Below are 15378 nucleotides of genomic sequence, written 5' to 3'. Positions count from 1 at the left end.
CGTTAGCATCAGTTAGCATCGCCATGTTTCTGCACGCAGGAGCTTCACATCCAACCCCCATTTCAACTGTGTCTTTGGTGTTTTTGTAAATGTCGTTTATTGGCTTCCTGCCCCGAACAAGCTACCATTGTGAGACGGAAGCGGCCCGCACGTGATTTTGCCGATTTCGTGCTTCTAAACGTGACTTGTGCGAACTCGGACGCGACCCGACGCCCCACTGGAGCTGACGTGGGACCGCTTGGCTGTTAGCGTTAACGCTGATCTTATAATCAAACACCTTTTTTTCAGCCTCACACACGACGTGTAACATTGTTAAAAGCAGCAGGTCGTTTTCTGCTGGTGTGTGTGTGTGTGTGTGTACGAGGTGACATTTCACTGAGGATGTTTGGTGTTAGTTAGTGTGAAAGCTAGTGTGCCTGCATGCTCGACACTGTAACACGTAGCCCCGCGTGGCCTCGGCGCGCCGCTGACTTCGCCACGCCGCCGTGGTGCCGCTGACTTCGCCACGCCGCCGTGGCGCCGCCACTCTCCTCCGTCCCTCTTTGGTTTTGCCACTTCGGGCCGACACTGGCTGCTCTCTGCGGTGTCTGGGCCTGTTTTTCCACTTTCGGTGTTCGCAGAAAGTGAGCGGGGGAGTTTGCAGCTGCCACCCAAATGCACATTTGGGCAGAGCGGTGGTTGGACGGGGGTGGGGGGACGAGACCACATGGCCCCCTCAGTCACTGTCAGGGCGGAGGGCCGGTTGAGGAAACTAGGCCGTGAGCTCAACATAATTATTTCCACTTTCCAATCATCGGGTGTGAAGAAATAGGGTCACGCGTCCACATCCCGAACTCCGTATCCTCCTTTTAACGGCTCCTTATCATTGACGTCATTCTTCAGAACCTTTTCTAAGGAATCAGCACATTCTCGCGCTCCCCTGTGAGTTTGGGATGTCACGTCAGACTCACCTGAGGCCTGATCTGTACATTTTTTTCCTGTGATGCTTCGTCATGGCGTTGGAAGCTGCTCGTCCCGCTGGGCTCTGGGGGGGGGGGGGGGACCACGGATACGTGATACTCCACACACTGAGTACTGTTACACCTAATGGACTGCATCAAAGAGGGGAAGAAAAACTGCATTAAGCCTGGTTTTTAAAAGAATGTATGGATTTAGGGCTGCAGGCGGCCGATCGATCGAGCCCACGGCTCCACTTCTTATCTGACAGCTCTGCTTTGCTTGTTTGTGCAGGATTAACATCTGCAGAGAAAAGTCCCTGAATATGAGTGGGGGGGGGGGGGGGGTGATGAAAACCTTCCACTATATGGAAATGCACCGCGTGGCTCGGCGCCCGCGCCTGATTATCAGATGATGTCATCCTGGCACCGAGAGTCTGGGCGGCTCCTTCTTCCCGTCCGGGGCTGCGGAGCGAGATGGACAGCAGATCCCCCGGGGTGGGGGGGGTGGGGGGGGGAATGAAAGGGCTCGTCATTAGAGGAGCTTCCTGTAAAAAGTGATGCAGAAATATCAGAGGCACAAAACACATTCCCGTGTGTGTGTGTGTGTGTGTGTGTGTGTGTGTGTCTGTGTGTGTGTGTGTGTGTCTGCCGTTTAAAAATAGGTTGACTGTTGCAACATGTTAATATGCAGGAACGGTGACCTCACTCCTCTGACCAGGGCTACTATTGGCCGCGTCAGGTGATGGGTCACGGCGCAGGCAGGTGTGTGTGTGTGTGTGTGTGTGGGGGGGGGTCCACTCCATCAGCAGGTGCACGGTGACAGCAGCCACTCCCGGCTCGGCTCGGCTCACATCACATGACCGCCTAAGAAAGTGTGACATCATCTTCCCACCAATGCATTTTCATTAAGAGGCTAATGACAGTTTTGCTGAGTTGTTGCATTTCAGTCCCCCCCCCCCCCCCCCCCAAACACACACACACACACACACACACACACACACCCTCCATGTGTCTCACCATGTTCCTTCCCCACCTCACCTCTGCTCAGCACCCTCCGGCTATGGCGACATGTGCGCTGCGTCTCCAGCGCTGTGTCGCTGGGTGTCCCCATCACCCCCACCCCCCACCCACCCACACACACACTCACCCCCCACCCACACACACACTCACCCCCACCCACCCACACACACACCCAGCTCTTGCGCTTTTAGGAGCTGCTTAATTCATGAGCTTCCTGCAGCTCCTGTCATGTCTCATCTGGGCCACAGGAAGGCGAGACGTAAATAATGGAGCATCACCAAAGACACCTTCGGACGGGGGCGGGGGGGGGTGTATGTGGGGGGGGGGCGCAACACATAGATTCCCCACAGCAAAAATCTTTAGCGCTGATTAACTCTGGGGCTTTGGTGGCGGTACAGGTGATTTAATGTGGGATCCTTCCTTGAATTCTCTTGAACGCTTGAATCGAAGCTCCGGAAGCTCGTTGGAGCCTCGTTCTGAGGGAGAACAGACGGGTTCCTCCTCCGGGGCGCTTTGGTCCCCGTCGAATATCTGCCTCCCGGATGTTTGCACTGTTGTCATCAATAAAGGATGGAGCGGCGCAGGGGACGGAGCCCGGGGCCGGGGAGGCTCCAGGAACCAGGCATCTTCAGCCCTCATGGCGGCATTTTCTATATCATGACATCGTAATCAAACAAGCTGTTCGCGGTGACGAGCAAACACACACACCCGACCCCCACTTGTCATTTCAGCAGGTGACTCTCGCACGCGCGCGCGTGTGTGTGTGTGTGTGTGAGTGTGTTTCCACAGGGCCCTCCATGTGTATTTACCAGCTTCCTGAGCTTTAAATATCGGCACATCTTTACAAACATGTTTCCATGGGTGGGGGGGGGGGGGGCTCTGAGTCCCACTGCAGCTGATCCCGTCAACGCATCACATCCTCCCGGGGTTGCCAACTCGGCAACACGCTGTGTCCTTATTGATCTGCACCATGTTTAGCAAATCTGCTACAGAGGCCGAGTGTGTTTCACACTCACCTGTGTAATCCCCAGCACGGGGGGGGGGGGGGAGTGTTGTTTAATTCTGCTTGATCTGGCTCCCCAGGGCTGTCGATGCAGCCCATTACACACTGTTACTGTGTGCGTGTGTGTGTGTGTGATGCATCTCTTAATATGCAGCTTTAACAGCACAGAGGTCAAAGGTGACAGAGGGACGGACAGGGAGATGCTTTCATTAGCTGAAGGAGAGAATAGAGTCTAAGGGAATGACCTCAGCCCGACCTGGGCATGGGGGGGGGGGGGGGGGGGTTACTCCATTTGTATCGATCCGACTTTGAATGCAGCAGAACGTCAGCCTGTTTACGGCACCAGCATTGGACTCCACCGACGTAAAGGTGAGAGGTCGAAGGTTAAATCGTGCCAAACTTCCACAGAACGGTTGTTGTCACGCCATCGCAGCAGCCAGCGATTGAGACGCATGTGGAAAAGAAAATAAACAGGCTTCCTCTGCCCGCAGCTCGCACGCGGCTGATATTTACTGAAGCTGCAGGAAGCTGGCAGGAAGCAGGAGACGGGCACTGCGTGATAAAGAGACATCTGCATGCCAAGAACGGCAGCGTGCACAGCTGCTTATGCCATTACCACCCCCACTCTTAATAAACTTCACACAAGGACTTTCCAGGCGGCTCCGTTCACACAGGAGCTCCGGTCCTGTGAAGCACAACCGGGCCCGAATTTAGATTTAAAACAAATCCAGATTGGGAAATAGACGGCGAGTGTCGTTGGGAATGGGAAAAGAAAGTGTGTTAGGAGAACACGATGGAGTTTAGCCTGAGCGGCGCCGGCTCCCCTGGGAGCGATCGGAGGAGTGTCGACGGATTAGACACCAGGGCGAAGAATAAGGGCACCGCAGGTGGGGGAATCTGGGACACGCCATTAGCCAGGGAGGGGGATTCATCTTCAATGTTTAACCCACATGTTCCTGCAGAAACAGGATAAAAGAGGGGGAAAAACCAACTGCTCTTCTTTGTTTAGGAGAGAAAAGTGGCTCCCGAGCGCACGCCACGTGGAGCGCAGAGCGCAATGATTCTGATCTGCTCCTGCAGCAATCTTCTCTGGAAAACAGGAGCAGACGTCGTGTTTCGCTCGGGGCCCAAACTTGCACTGCAATTAACTACAGAGTTCACTTTTACGAGCTAATGTTCTTAGGAGATGTTCAGTCAACACGTGCTCTCCGTGCCCCCCCCCCCCCCCCCAGCTGCCGTCCCAGCCGTCGTGTCGTCCTCCGTGTTAAACACACAGAAAGATTTTAGCGTTTGTTCTCAAGGCACATCCTGGGATTTGGAGATGGGGGGGGGGGGGGGGGTCCAGATAGGGTTGCTCCCCGCAGACTTTAGCGGGCCGCTCTGCGCATGATTGAGCCGCAGCCCTCGCTGTTGCTCCGGGCTCTTCGTCTTCAAAGAGGATGAAGGTTAACTTCCGGATCAGTAGGTATGGCTCCATCGTTGCTGCCTCGACAGCACCTATTTTTAGCTCTTTTCACTTCCAAAACGCTGAGAACGCCCAGAGACCCTGTCTGCAGCACTAAATGAAACGCTGTGAAATCCTCGTCTCCTCATTTTCCAGGACAGTCAAGGATCCTGGATCCAGAACCCAGGCAGAAACATGCAACATAGAGAAGGAAGTCCCCGTGAGGGCTGAGTGGACAGATGTCCATCAGTCAGGGAGACCCCAGGGAGGAGCCCAAGAGGACATCTATGTCTCTAAGTCCGTGTTTACGCTCTGAGTTGCAGACTTGGCTCATTTATCATATTTGCCTCTTTATTGTCTGTTGTTGGGGTGATCATTCCCCTGCGTGGTTCTGGAGGCCAGAAGCATCCAGAAGGCCTCTTTATGGGAGTCACGACGGGAAGTAAAAGCTCTGCGTCCAGAAGCCTCCGGGAACGGCTGTAGTTTCATGTCCCATCCTATTCACGGAGCTGATGAAAGGGAAGAAGAAGAAAAGCGAAAGCAGCGGCAGAAGGAGCAGAAGGAGCTGTTCTTAGAGTGACGCGGGGAGAGGGAGAAGGACTCCGCTCCAGCAACACTGGGGACTAAATTAGTTTACCATCAAAACACTTAAGGTTAAAAAAAATATGCTGTGTGTTCTTTAACTAAGTCCGGAAATTGTCAAGAACGCTCGCAGGATGGGGACTGGCTGTGCGGCTCCTGTGTGAAACATGGGACTCCGGCGCCCTCTAGAGGTCACACGTAGCACCGGCATCCCACGGTTAAACCAGGAGCTGGAGCAAAACTGTGTTTGTCCTTTCATTTCTCTTAGACCGCACATTCATTCATTTAAGATTCCACACGATTGTTTTATAGTTCCAACATTTAATGGCTTGCCAGGTTTAGAGATAGACAGGCTGCAACCGACAGCAAACGTTCTAGAAACTGACAGTAGGTGGCGCTGTTAGCTCGAGGCTCAAGGCTGTGGTTGGTAATGATGAAGTCGGGGCCTCCAGGGAGTTCAGGGACCCCGTTAGCAAACGCACAGAAACAACCCCCCCAAGGTTTACAGTCAATGACACATAGACTGATCTCACAATGGAAACGAATATTCCGCCTTCTGCAAATATGAGCGCGGCTCCACCGAGCAAAAACGTGTTGCCGTAGCAGCGGAATTGTTCTTATATCATGGGAATGGAAAGATGTGACAGACAGAAATTACAGTCTCTCTGCTCGGCCCGCGGTTCCCCGGTGCCTGCTTCACGCAGCTGTAAATAAAGGTAATTGTACGAGAGCTTAATTAAATGGCATAAATCCTGTTTACGACATCTGGGCTTCGCCGAGCCGCTGATTCACAGCGAAGGCCGGGAGGGGGGTGGGGGGGGGGGGTGTGCATTGTTGCCTTCTGACTTACATTTATACGCACGTGCATTACACCAGCTTGGAACAACACCAGGCACAAAATGGCCCCGCATCCTCTCTGTGTGGCAGCAGCACTTACAGGAAATCTGTGGACGTGCGTTTGAAGACAGGAAGCGGCTCCTCTATCGCCTCCACCCAGACGCCGCCGGGACCGAGAGCCAGAGGCAGCGGAGAGCGGCGGAGGAGACCAATCGCCTGTCCTGACCTTTGAGACCACGGCGACGCGGCCGGAGGACGGAGGGGGTCCAGGGGGGTCGGAGGGGAAGAGGGAAAGAAGCAGTGGCGCTGCTGAGGAAGATGAAGAGCGGGAAGATGAAGAGTGGCGGCCTCCAGATCTGTGGCCGCGTGTCGTGATTACAGCAGTTTTCTCACTCTTTCATAACAAACAATCCCCTCGTTTCTCTGTAAACGCTCCTCTCACTTTCTTCACCCCCCCCCATTCCTCTTCCCCTCGCTCCCTTTTATCCGCAGTCTCCACCCTGCCAGCGCTTCACTGAGATTTGAGCCCTGAGATTTTGCCTTTATGCGCCCTCATTAAATTCTAACTAACCCCATAACTCTCCCCCCTTTGATTCAGCAGTCGGGTTCTTTTTCTGCTCGCACGGCGGCGGCGGCGGCGGCGCCCACGTGATGGGGCCCCTGACTTCAGCATCAGCCGCGCGGCAGCGAGGTTAGCGTGATGGACTAGTCACTGATGGCGCCTGTCACCGTTGTGTGCACCGCGCTCTGATCTACACCGTCCGGGGCTTTAAGCACTACTTCATGTCCCGAGCAATTACGGGCCGCTCCGCTACAGTCTGCCGAGAGAAAGCCGAAGATGAATCGGCGGGAACGGTTCCGTCCTGTTGGTGAATTATTCATCGGCTACATCACTGCAGATGTGATTTAGATCGTTCCCTCTGCTGCTTAATTCGCTTTAACCCGCAGCTCCTACTAGCAAACTCTTTTAGCCATCTCAGGACTTGGCCACGACTTTAGCACGAGGCCGACGCTCGACAGGTAGCTGCTGCACAAACAGGACCATGTGGATCAGCGACGCCTCCGCAACTTAAAAACTGCCCCAATTTAAATAACAAATGATACCAGAAGGACAGGGGGGGGGGGTCACAGCATCCTGCAGAAGCCCGAAGAAGAAGCAATTAGCTGCAGGAGAGCTCATACACGTAGCATTTTGTTATTTCAAATAACGAATGAGCGCCAGGCTGCCGCTAATACAGCTAATTTGTCTTTCTGAGGGGCCGCTAATGATGCGAAACCCTGCGCGTGAACTCACCAGAAAGAACTTTGGATAGTCTGACACTTTCCATTAAAAATTGAAATGCAATCAGTGTTGTAATTTTCTGCCACAACACTCGTTCAAGTCGGCGGCGCTGAAACAACGGCCAGCCGATTCAAGCTAACGCCACTCAATCACGGGAGATTGGCTCGCCACTCTGGCGTGCACAGTAACTCTGTGCTGTGCTTTAGGACAGATTTTGACGTAATCTCCTTCGCCTGTCCCCCATTGGCAGCAGAACACCTTTAACTCTCTTTAAATTCTTCTACAGTCACAGGATTTTGCTAGTTCGTATCTTCTTGTCTGTGTTTTAAATCACCAGGTGATGGTTGTGAATCCAATTAGGTTCTTCACTGGGGTCTCCTTGAACCACACTTTTTGTGGCCCCTGGGGGCACTTAACCCTCTCTGCTAATTTTTGACAATGTAGCCATTAAATAAATGTGCTTTCCTGTACAAGTGACAGCTGTGTGACCGTTGCTGGTCGTTACAAAGCTAACAGCTAGCGTTCACTGTGGCGGTGCAGCATTGCGATGGCTCTGAATGTTGCCACGTCATGATTCAATTAAATGTTGCCACGTCATGATTAAAAACGCGGCTCCGGTTAATTAAGCGTTCCAGGAACTGAACAGGTGAAATGAACATCACCGTTAGCGACGTGCAGGATCTGTGGATGCTTTTTTCCTCTCACTCTCGCCCGTCTCCGCCATCACGCTGCTCCTCCGCTGAAGTCTCTGCATAATTTCACAGAGAAACTGTTGAGGCAGAGAAAAGTGTGTAAGAATGTTCATTTTTACTATATTCCCAATAACCAAGGTATGTGTGTGTGGGGGGGAGAAACAATGAATTTTAATTAGAGAATCTTTGTCGCTCTGCAAATTGGACCATCTATTCAACTTTATGGGACCATTCTGAGGGAGCAGTTTAAGGAACCATTAAAGAAAATCCCTCTCAACGTTTCAGAACCTGGACAAAAGCTTAAACTTCCCCCACCCCCTCTGCCTTCACAGAGACACGCGTAACAAGTCCGATCCCATTAAACTACGCATCTGAAAGTATTCATTTCACCTAACGGTGAGGTGTTTGATATCTGAGAGCCGACAGAAGCGTGTCATAAACGCCCATTTCACACTTCCGGAACAACACGCCCCCAAAATGCAATTAACTTCTAAGAATAGACGTTCGGAACAAAGACACTTCAGAGCAAAATCGCATTTAAAGTCAAAGAACTAAGCTTAATTGTGTTACCAGACTTTGAAGGTAGGTAAAATCCAATTTCAAACTCTAAAAGACCATAGCTGCATCGAATTATGCTCACATTCCGTCCACTTTTCTTTCTTCTTTTTCCCCCGCTTGCCTGTGAAAATTACACCAAAGTAATAAAATATTGTGACACAGCCTCCGGGGGCGCTTTCCAAGCAAGGAGAGATGAAAAACATTTATGCAGAATAATGTTGCCGCTGCCCGTGACGCCGCGTGGAGATAACGCCGCCGAGGAAGGCCTCCCCTCAGAGATCTTCGCTGGCGATGATGAAACTGGGGGAAACTCCGCCAGTACGGAGACTCTCACCCAGTCGTCCCTTCCAGTGGCCCTAGAACTCCACCCCAGGATGCCCCACGAAGTACGAGGCCCCCCCAGGGAGCCGGCTGGAGGCTGTGCATCACCTGCGTCTGCTCCTCGGGACGGTTTCAGGTGGCGGTGGTTGTTTTCTCTCACCCTCACCGCCATTGTGGCCCCCCCCCCCCCCCCCCGCCCTGCAGGTCGCCCAGCAGGGGGCAGGGTCCCCCCCTCTTTCCTCGCACCTCCCACAGGCTCTTGTTAGCCTCCATTACAGATGCCTTCGGCGGGGTGGGGGTGGGGGGGTCAATCTTTCCCTCAGCCCTTATCGGGCGTATTTCTCATCCATCCCTTCTACTTCAGCTCTCTGTCCTCCCAGCCCCCCCCAACCCCCCCAGCCCCCCACGTGCTGCGACTTTGTCCACCAAATTAACCGAGGCACCTGCTGTGATTGGACCAGCCGGCGGAGAGTCAACTTTAACCTCTGTGATTAATTGGATATCTTGGCCTCGTTGCTCAGAGTGAAGAGGCTTCACAGTGGTGGGGGTGGCACACACACACACACACACACACACACACTGATGCTTTCATCAGAATCTTGCACTGTAGGAATTTAAAGAGAGTTCGGGGATTCACAAACACAGAGATTAGTTAAATCAGAGAATTAGAGCAACATCTGAAAATCCACTCGACTCCACAGGAACAAGCACCTGCTGATGAGGAGCTCGATGCCTCCGTTCAAGCCGAGTTACAGCAATTACTGAAACTCCAACTTCTGCAAAGACGGCAGGGTTTGATTGGCTGTTCCTCACCCCCGTCACCTGTGCACTGTGCACGCGCAACAGTCTCCAATTTGTGTGAAAGTTTGTGTTTATTGGAGAGTAAAGTAAGCGAGAAGAGGGTAGAGAGGGGGAGAGAGGGGGAGAGAGGGGGAGAGAGGGGGGAGAGGAGAGAGAGAGGGGAGAGAGAGGAGAGAGAGAAGAGAGAGGGGGAAGAGAGGGGAGAGAGAGGAGAGAGAGGGTGGAGAGAGGGGAGAGAGGGGGGAGGGGGGAGAGGGGGAGAGAGGGGGGAGAGAGGGGGAGAGAGGAGAGAGAGGGAGAGGGGGGAGAGAGGGAAGAGAGAGGGGAGAGAAAGGAGAGAGAGGGGGGAGAGGGGGAGAGAGGGAAGAGAGAGGGAGAGGGGAGAGAGAGAGGGGAGAGAGAGGGGAGAGAGGGGGGAGAGGGGAGAGAGAGGGGAGAGAGAGGGGGAGAGAGGAGAGAGAGGGGGGAGAGGAGGGAGAGAGGGAAGAGAGAGGAGAGAGAGGAGAGAGGGATAAAGAGAGGATGCGTTTCTGTGGCCCAGAATCCTTCATCCGTGCTGGTCACTTCATCCCACAATTAAAGGGAACAGCCGAACTCGTCTCCTCTGGACACACACACATACACACGCGCGCGCACACACACACGCACCAAAACAATCACCATGAGATCAAGGAACAGCTGTATCTCCTCCGCTGCTCGAGGTTTCCTCTAATTGACATTTTCACGACAATCAAAAGACGCGATGGCTTCAAGGGGGGAAATGATGAATAAACCCCCCTAAAATTCCCAGCGCGCTGATTCCAGCTGAGCCGCTTTCACTCTCCCAGAATTCCTCTCCGATGCTGGTCTGGTCCAACAGGGGGCGCTGTCCCGCTACCCAGGATGGGGAAGGGGGCCGCCTCGCTGCACAGCTTCCCTGCCTCCTCAGTCCTGGGAGAATACAGCAGCGCCACATCAGGAATTGTACAAATATAGTTTGCACAGAGAATAAAGCGCTGACTCTCCCACTTCCGGGCGGAATGAATTCCCAGCGGGAGCAAGTGTGCGGATACAGGATGTACCTGTGTCTGTGCAGCTGCTGTCAAGCTGTCTGCGTCATATGAAGGAGAGCGATGCAACGCTCTGCAAAATAAAGAAATAAATATCTAAATAAATCTTAACATCCCACAGGGACCCCTTTTGTCTTCCCCACGTGCAGCTGACGGTGAGAGCGATGGACTCTGGGAAACTGAGGAGCAACTGCGACTCCAACACGGACGTGACGGGGTTCTTTGTCCCGGATGGCGTTTTATTATTATTAGTTTTGGGGTTTTATTGTGGACTTGTTGACGCGTTCGTCTGGGGTGATGCAGCTTCTCCGTGGACGCGCGTCCCTGAGCGAGCATGCGCGGATTTAAAGCGCGTCCCCCTTCCCGTATGAATCGCTGAGGGCTCTCACACCCACACACACACACTCATCTCTCGTGCTCCGGGGGTCCCAACCTGTGGAGTTTTATTCCCTCACTAGATCTGCACAGTTTTGTTGCCACAGGAAGCAATTACATGCGTCAACAAGCAGAAAAGACAACCTTCACTAATCCTTCATCTACAGTTGGATTCAAGGATTCTTTATTGGCGTCCTCACCTGTTGGTCCACAGACGGGGCTTCACGGGCACAAAATGTTGAACATGCAGAGAATATGAAAGCAAACAGGGCTGCACGAATCTAACAACGAAACAACTGAAAACAGAACACAATTAGATATTAACAATAGGTGCTACGAGCAAACAGTGGAAGGAAATAGAACAAGATGAGAGCAAACGATGGGTCTGTAATTAAACGGTAAGATCCTCGTCGGAAGGGCCGCAGGTTCGACGCTCGCTGGGTATCGCACGAGCGCTCATCCATCCACGGCCGACCTCTCAGGAGCATTAGCATAAAGCTTGATGTGTGAGAGGGTGGACTGGAGTGGGCATGATTATTTCAAATGAAAACTTTTTCACCCTGAAACGCGCTGCCATTAAAGCTGGCAGGCTGTAGCGTTGCATTATTGAACTGAGAACAGTTCCGGAGACTAAAGTGGGCTGGAGGGGATGTCGAGATAATGCCAGTTTCAGATCTCCACTGCGGGCCCTGTCAGGCCTCCGCTTCCCTCACTTCCTTATTAAACTAAATGTGCGGCCTGCCTGAAGTGACACGTGTCGTGATTCCTTCCACTTTCCCCCCCCTTTTTTTTGGTGATGTGCTATTGCTGGAAATGAGGCCAGTTCAGATTTAAAGTGCAGAAGCTGCACGATAGAGGTGACATCATTTCCCCATTGTTTGCCTTTGATTTACTCTGATTTATCTGCATTTGTGATGCTCGGCGCTGCAGCCGACTGCGTCTGTCTCCCTCTGATATAGCAAAACACACATGTGAGGCGACTTTAGATCCTGGGGCATTCATCTTCGACGAGCCACCATCCCCTGGAGGTTTTGGAGTAATTGTAGGGAGTTCCTGGCTGGGAGCTGCAGGGTCGTGCACTGGCGAAGAGGGAGGCGCATCTGCACTTCATCTTCCCGCGCTGACAGTTGCACGTTTCTCAGTCAGCGTCTTTAAGCAGAGCGCGGTAAACACGTGGCGGCAGGGGAATAAGCGGGAACTCGGGAGTTCGCCGCGTCCTTGAAACTTCACCGGCGACTGTAGCTTCCCATTGTTGCCGATTTGAGGAGTTCCAGCGTCACATATTGAGCGTCTGTTACAGTGAAATGCTGCTGCACCATGTGTTTACAACAAAAGGTTGATTACAGCTCATTTGACTCACCCGGCGGCGTAATTAAGTGTGCGGAGCCTTTGCCAGGCACCCAGTCTCATTCAGAGGAAGTAAATGTCTCTTTTTTTTTGTTGTTTTGCTTTTAATGGCTGTCACTCAGTAAACTGAGCAGCTGCAGACATCACTGTCTGAGCGGGGCTCTGCCGGCGGAGCTGGAATGTGCGCGTAAATGAGAGGATTTAAAAAACAACAAACCCAAAACAAAACAAAAAAACAAACAAACCTGAAAGCTTTTTATTAGATGGCTGCACATCGGCTCCACCAAGCTCAGCCTGAAATCTCCTCCTGTGAAGTGTAAATGAGCCTATAATTAGATTCCGCACGTGTGAGATGCAGAAAAAAGGCTTTTAGTGGAGAGCCAGGTTCACGGAATGGCCACAAACAAGGTGATTTCCACATCTGAAAGTCACGCGAAGCCCCCGTCTGCAGGACAGAAGGCGGAAATAAGCTGCAAATGAAGCGCGCCCACACAACACGATGCGCCCGTGCGCTCCAACATATATGTGGATTCTTTCAACATGAGCGTGCACCGAACGTTGGTGAGCTGGTGTGGAACTGAAACGTGACTGGCAGCGTTTCGTTTTAATTAGCGGCTGCGCGCCAGGAAACGTCACGGACCGGAACAATTACACGAGTCTGCAGCAGTCGCTGGTTTTAATAAAGGCCGAGAAAGTGAAGAGGAATAAAAGCCGCACATTCGCCGCCACAACAGCCGCCCCTCTGCCCTCCGTTTCCTCCCACACTTACATACTTAATTCAGTATGACGAACTCCTGGAAGAGACTTGGCGCGGGCTGCATAATCCTCCCGTAATGTATTCGTTTCCTGTCTCCTCAGCCTCTCACCTCCTTCCTGGAGACACTGCAGGTGCCAGGCTGTGGAGATGCGGCGGCCCGGCCGAGCTGCGTGATGTTCCGCCCTCTGAAAGCGACCCCCGTGCCGGCACACCCTGATGTACTTTTCATAAGTCGCCAGCGCTGCAATGCAGCCGGCTTGTTCTCCAGATAAGGCCGCTGCGTCTAATTGGTCCTCCCTGCTGGATCCTGGCATGGGCCGGGATCCTAAAAGCCTGTTAGCTCCACGTCAGAGGAGAATAGATCAAAAATTCATGGCGAAAGAGAAGTTCCCACTTCTTAGCGCGTGGTTCCCTCGCCCTCGCTGATGCCCGGATAATGTGACATTCCCCTTAAAGTTGATCCCTTGAAAGCGCCGATGCCAATTTAACTGTCTGTTCCGGGGGACAAAGTGCGCCTCTTTGTAATCCCCTTTTCTTTCCCAGGCAGAGGCCCCGAGTGTTGAGGACACCTCTAAATTAGCCGGCTGAGTAAAGTTTAAAGTGGCTCCTGGCAGTTCCAGTAACTCACCGCAGGTTTTTTCCTTTCTTTTCATATGGTTTCAGTTTTTAGTTTCCTAATGACACTGTAACTACCGGCCCGTCAGAGAGGGAGGCAATCTGCCTCCCTGCACATTAATGAGCACATTTTTACAGTTGCAAATGACAGATCCGGGATGCACTCAGATCATCAATGCTCATTTTCCATCCGACAGGCGCTCGAGTGGTCCGTCGCTGTCTGCCAGCTGCCAAAATCCTCTTTGAGACGGGACCACAAGTGTCACTCACGCCAGGAAGCTGAAAGACTCCCACGCTTTAGTGGACAGCCATCATGGGGGGGGGGGGGTGTGTCGTGACATCCTGAGGGCAAAACTCTTGTTAGGGTCAGGGTCGGGTTTAGGGTCAGGGTTTAGGGTTAAGGTCAGGGTTTAGGGTCAGGGTTTAGGGTTAAGGTCAGGGTTTAGGGTCAGGGTTAAGGTCAGGGTTTAGGGTCCGGGTTTAGGGTCAGGGTTTAGGGTCAGGGTTAAGGTCAGGGTTTAGGGTCCGGGTTTAGGGTCAGGGTTTAGGGTCAGGGTTAAGGTCAGGGTTTAGGGTCCGGGTTTAGGGTCAGGGTTTAGGGTCAGGGTTAAGGTCAGGGTTTAGGGTCCGGGTTTAGGGTCAGGGTTTAGGGTCAGGGTTAAGGTCAGGGTTAGGGTCCGGGTTTAGGGTCAGGGTTAAGGTCAGGGTCAGGGTTAAGGTCAGGGTTTAGGGTCAGGGTTTAGGGTCGGGTTTAGGGTTAAGGTCAGGGTTAAGATCAGGATCAGGGTTAAGGTCAGGGTTAAGGTCAGGGTCAGGGTTTGACGCTTGAAGGTGTCTGGAAGTCGTCTCAATTGCTGATCATTTGCTTTGAAAAGCAGCAGGTTTAGATTAATCACATCATCTTTGCCTGCAGTTTCCCTTTGCTGCGCTGTTTAAGGCTCCCTCACGTCGCCCTTGAGTCCCCAGCAAAGGTCACCCCCCCCCCCCCCCCCCCCAATCCCCCCATTCTCCGACAGTACACGGCACACCTGAAAAATGGTCTCCCTCCTTCTTGGCCTCATTAGATGTCTGATAACTTTATCACCAACGGGAAAGAGCAGTACCACCAGAATACTCTTCCAAGCCCAAACACAGGTAGGAAACAGAACAGCCGCTTACGTGCAAGCTGCAACGTTGTGCACGTGTGTGTGTGTGTGGGGGGGGGGGGGGGGGGGGGGTTACCTGGGAAAGGACAGGTTGTTTTAAGCACCTGTTCTCTTCAAGTCCCTGGTTGAAAAACAGGGCAAAGAACAAATGAACAGACCACCAGCACAAATGTATGAAAACGGCTGCAGGAGCGTCGTCACACAGGGAAACGCTGCAGAGGCCCAGAGAGAAGCTGCTCCCCAGCCCGGCCACTGGTGCCGGTGCTAAATAAATAAAGGACGGGAGAGAAAGAGAATGGGGAGAAGACCCAGGGAGGAAGAGCCTCAAACAGCATCAGGTCCTGGCCAAGGACACCCCCCCCCCCACCCACCCACAGACAAAACTACAAAATTACAAAATATGGAAAGAAACATCAACTTTTGGAATCTATTTTCTTACTTTTATTCACTAAATTACAGTCCAGCTCTTTTGCCTTGTTCAGGTCTCCAAACGTTAGCGCTGAGAAAGACGAGCACTTGATGTTAATAGTATCATAAATTACATTTTGTAATAATGATTGAAACATAATTGTTCTCTTTATTATCCTCCTTTCACTTTTCTGAGCTGATAAG

The 15378-nt window shown here is 52.5% G+C and overlaps 1 long non-coding RNA gene across 1 annotated transcript; it reads left to right on the top strand.

Moving 5' to 3' along the window:
• Positions 1-13035: 13035 nt before the first annotated feature.
• Positions 13036-13932, top strand: LOC115247589 (uncharacterized). The gene is made up of 3 exons (XR_003886637.1): positions 13036-13224; positions 13550-13639; positions 13819-13932. It is a non-coding gene; the product is annotated as an uncharacterized lncRNA (long non-coding RNA).
• Positions 13933-15378: the final 1446 nt, after the last annotated feature.

Source organism: Takifugu rubripes, chromosome 21 (assembly GCF_901000725.2).
Source record: "Takifugu rubripes chromosome 21, fTakRub1.2, whole genome shotgun sequence".
NCBI classification, from domain to species: Eukaryota; Metazoa; Chordata; class Actinopteri; order Tetraodontiformes; family Tetraodontidae; genus Takifugu; species Takifugu rubripes.
Note: the sequence above shows the minus strand (reverse complement) of the source record. Positions and strands in the feature narration are given on the sequence as shown.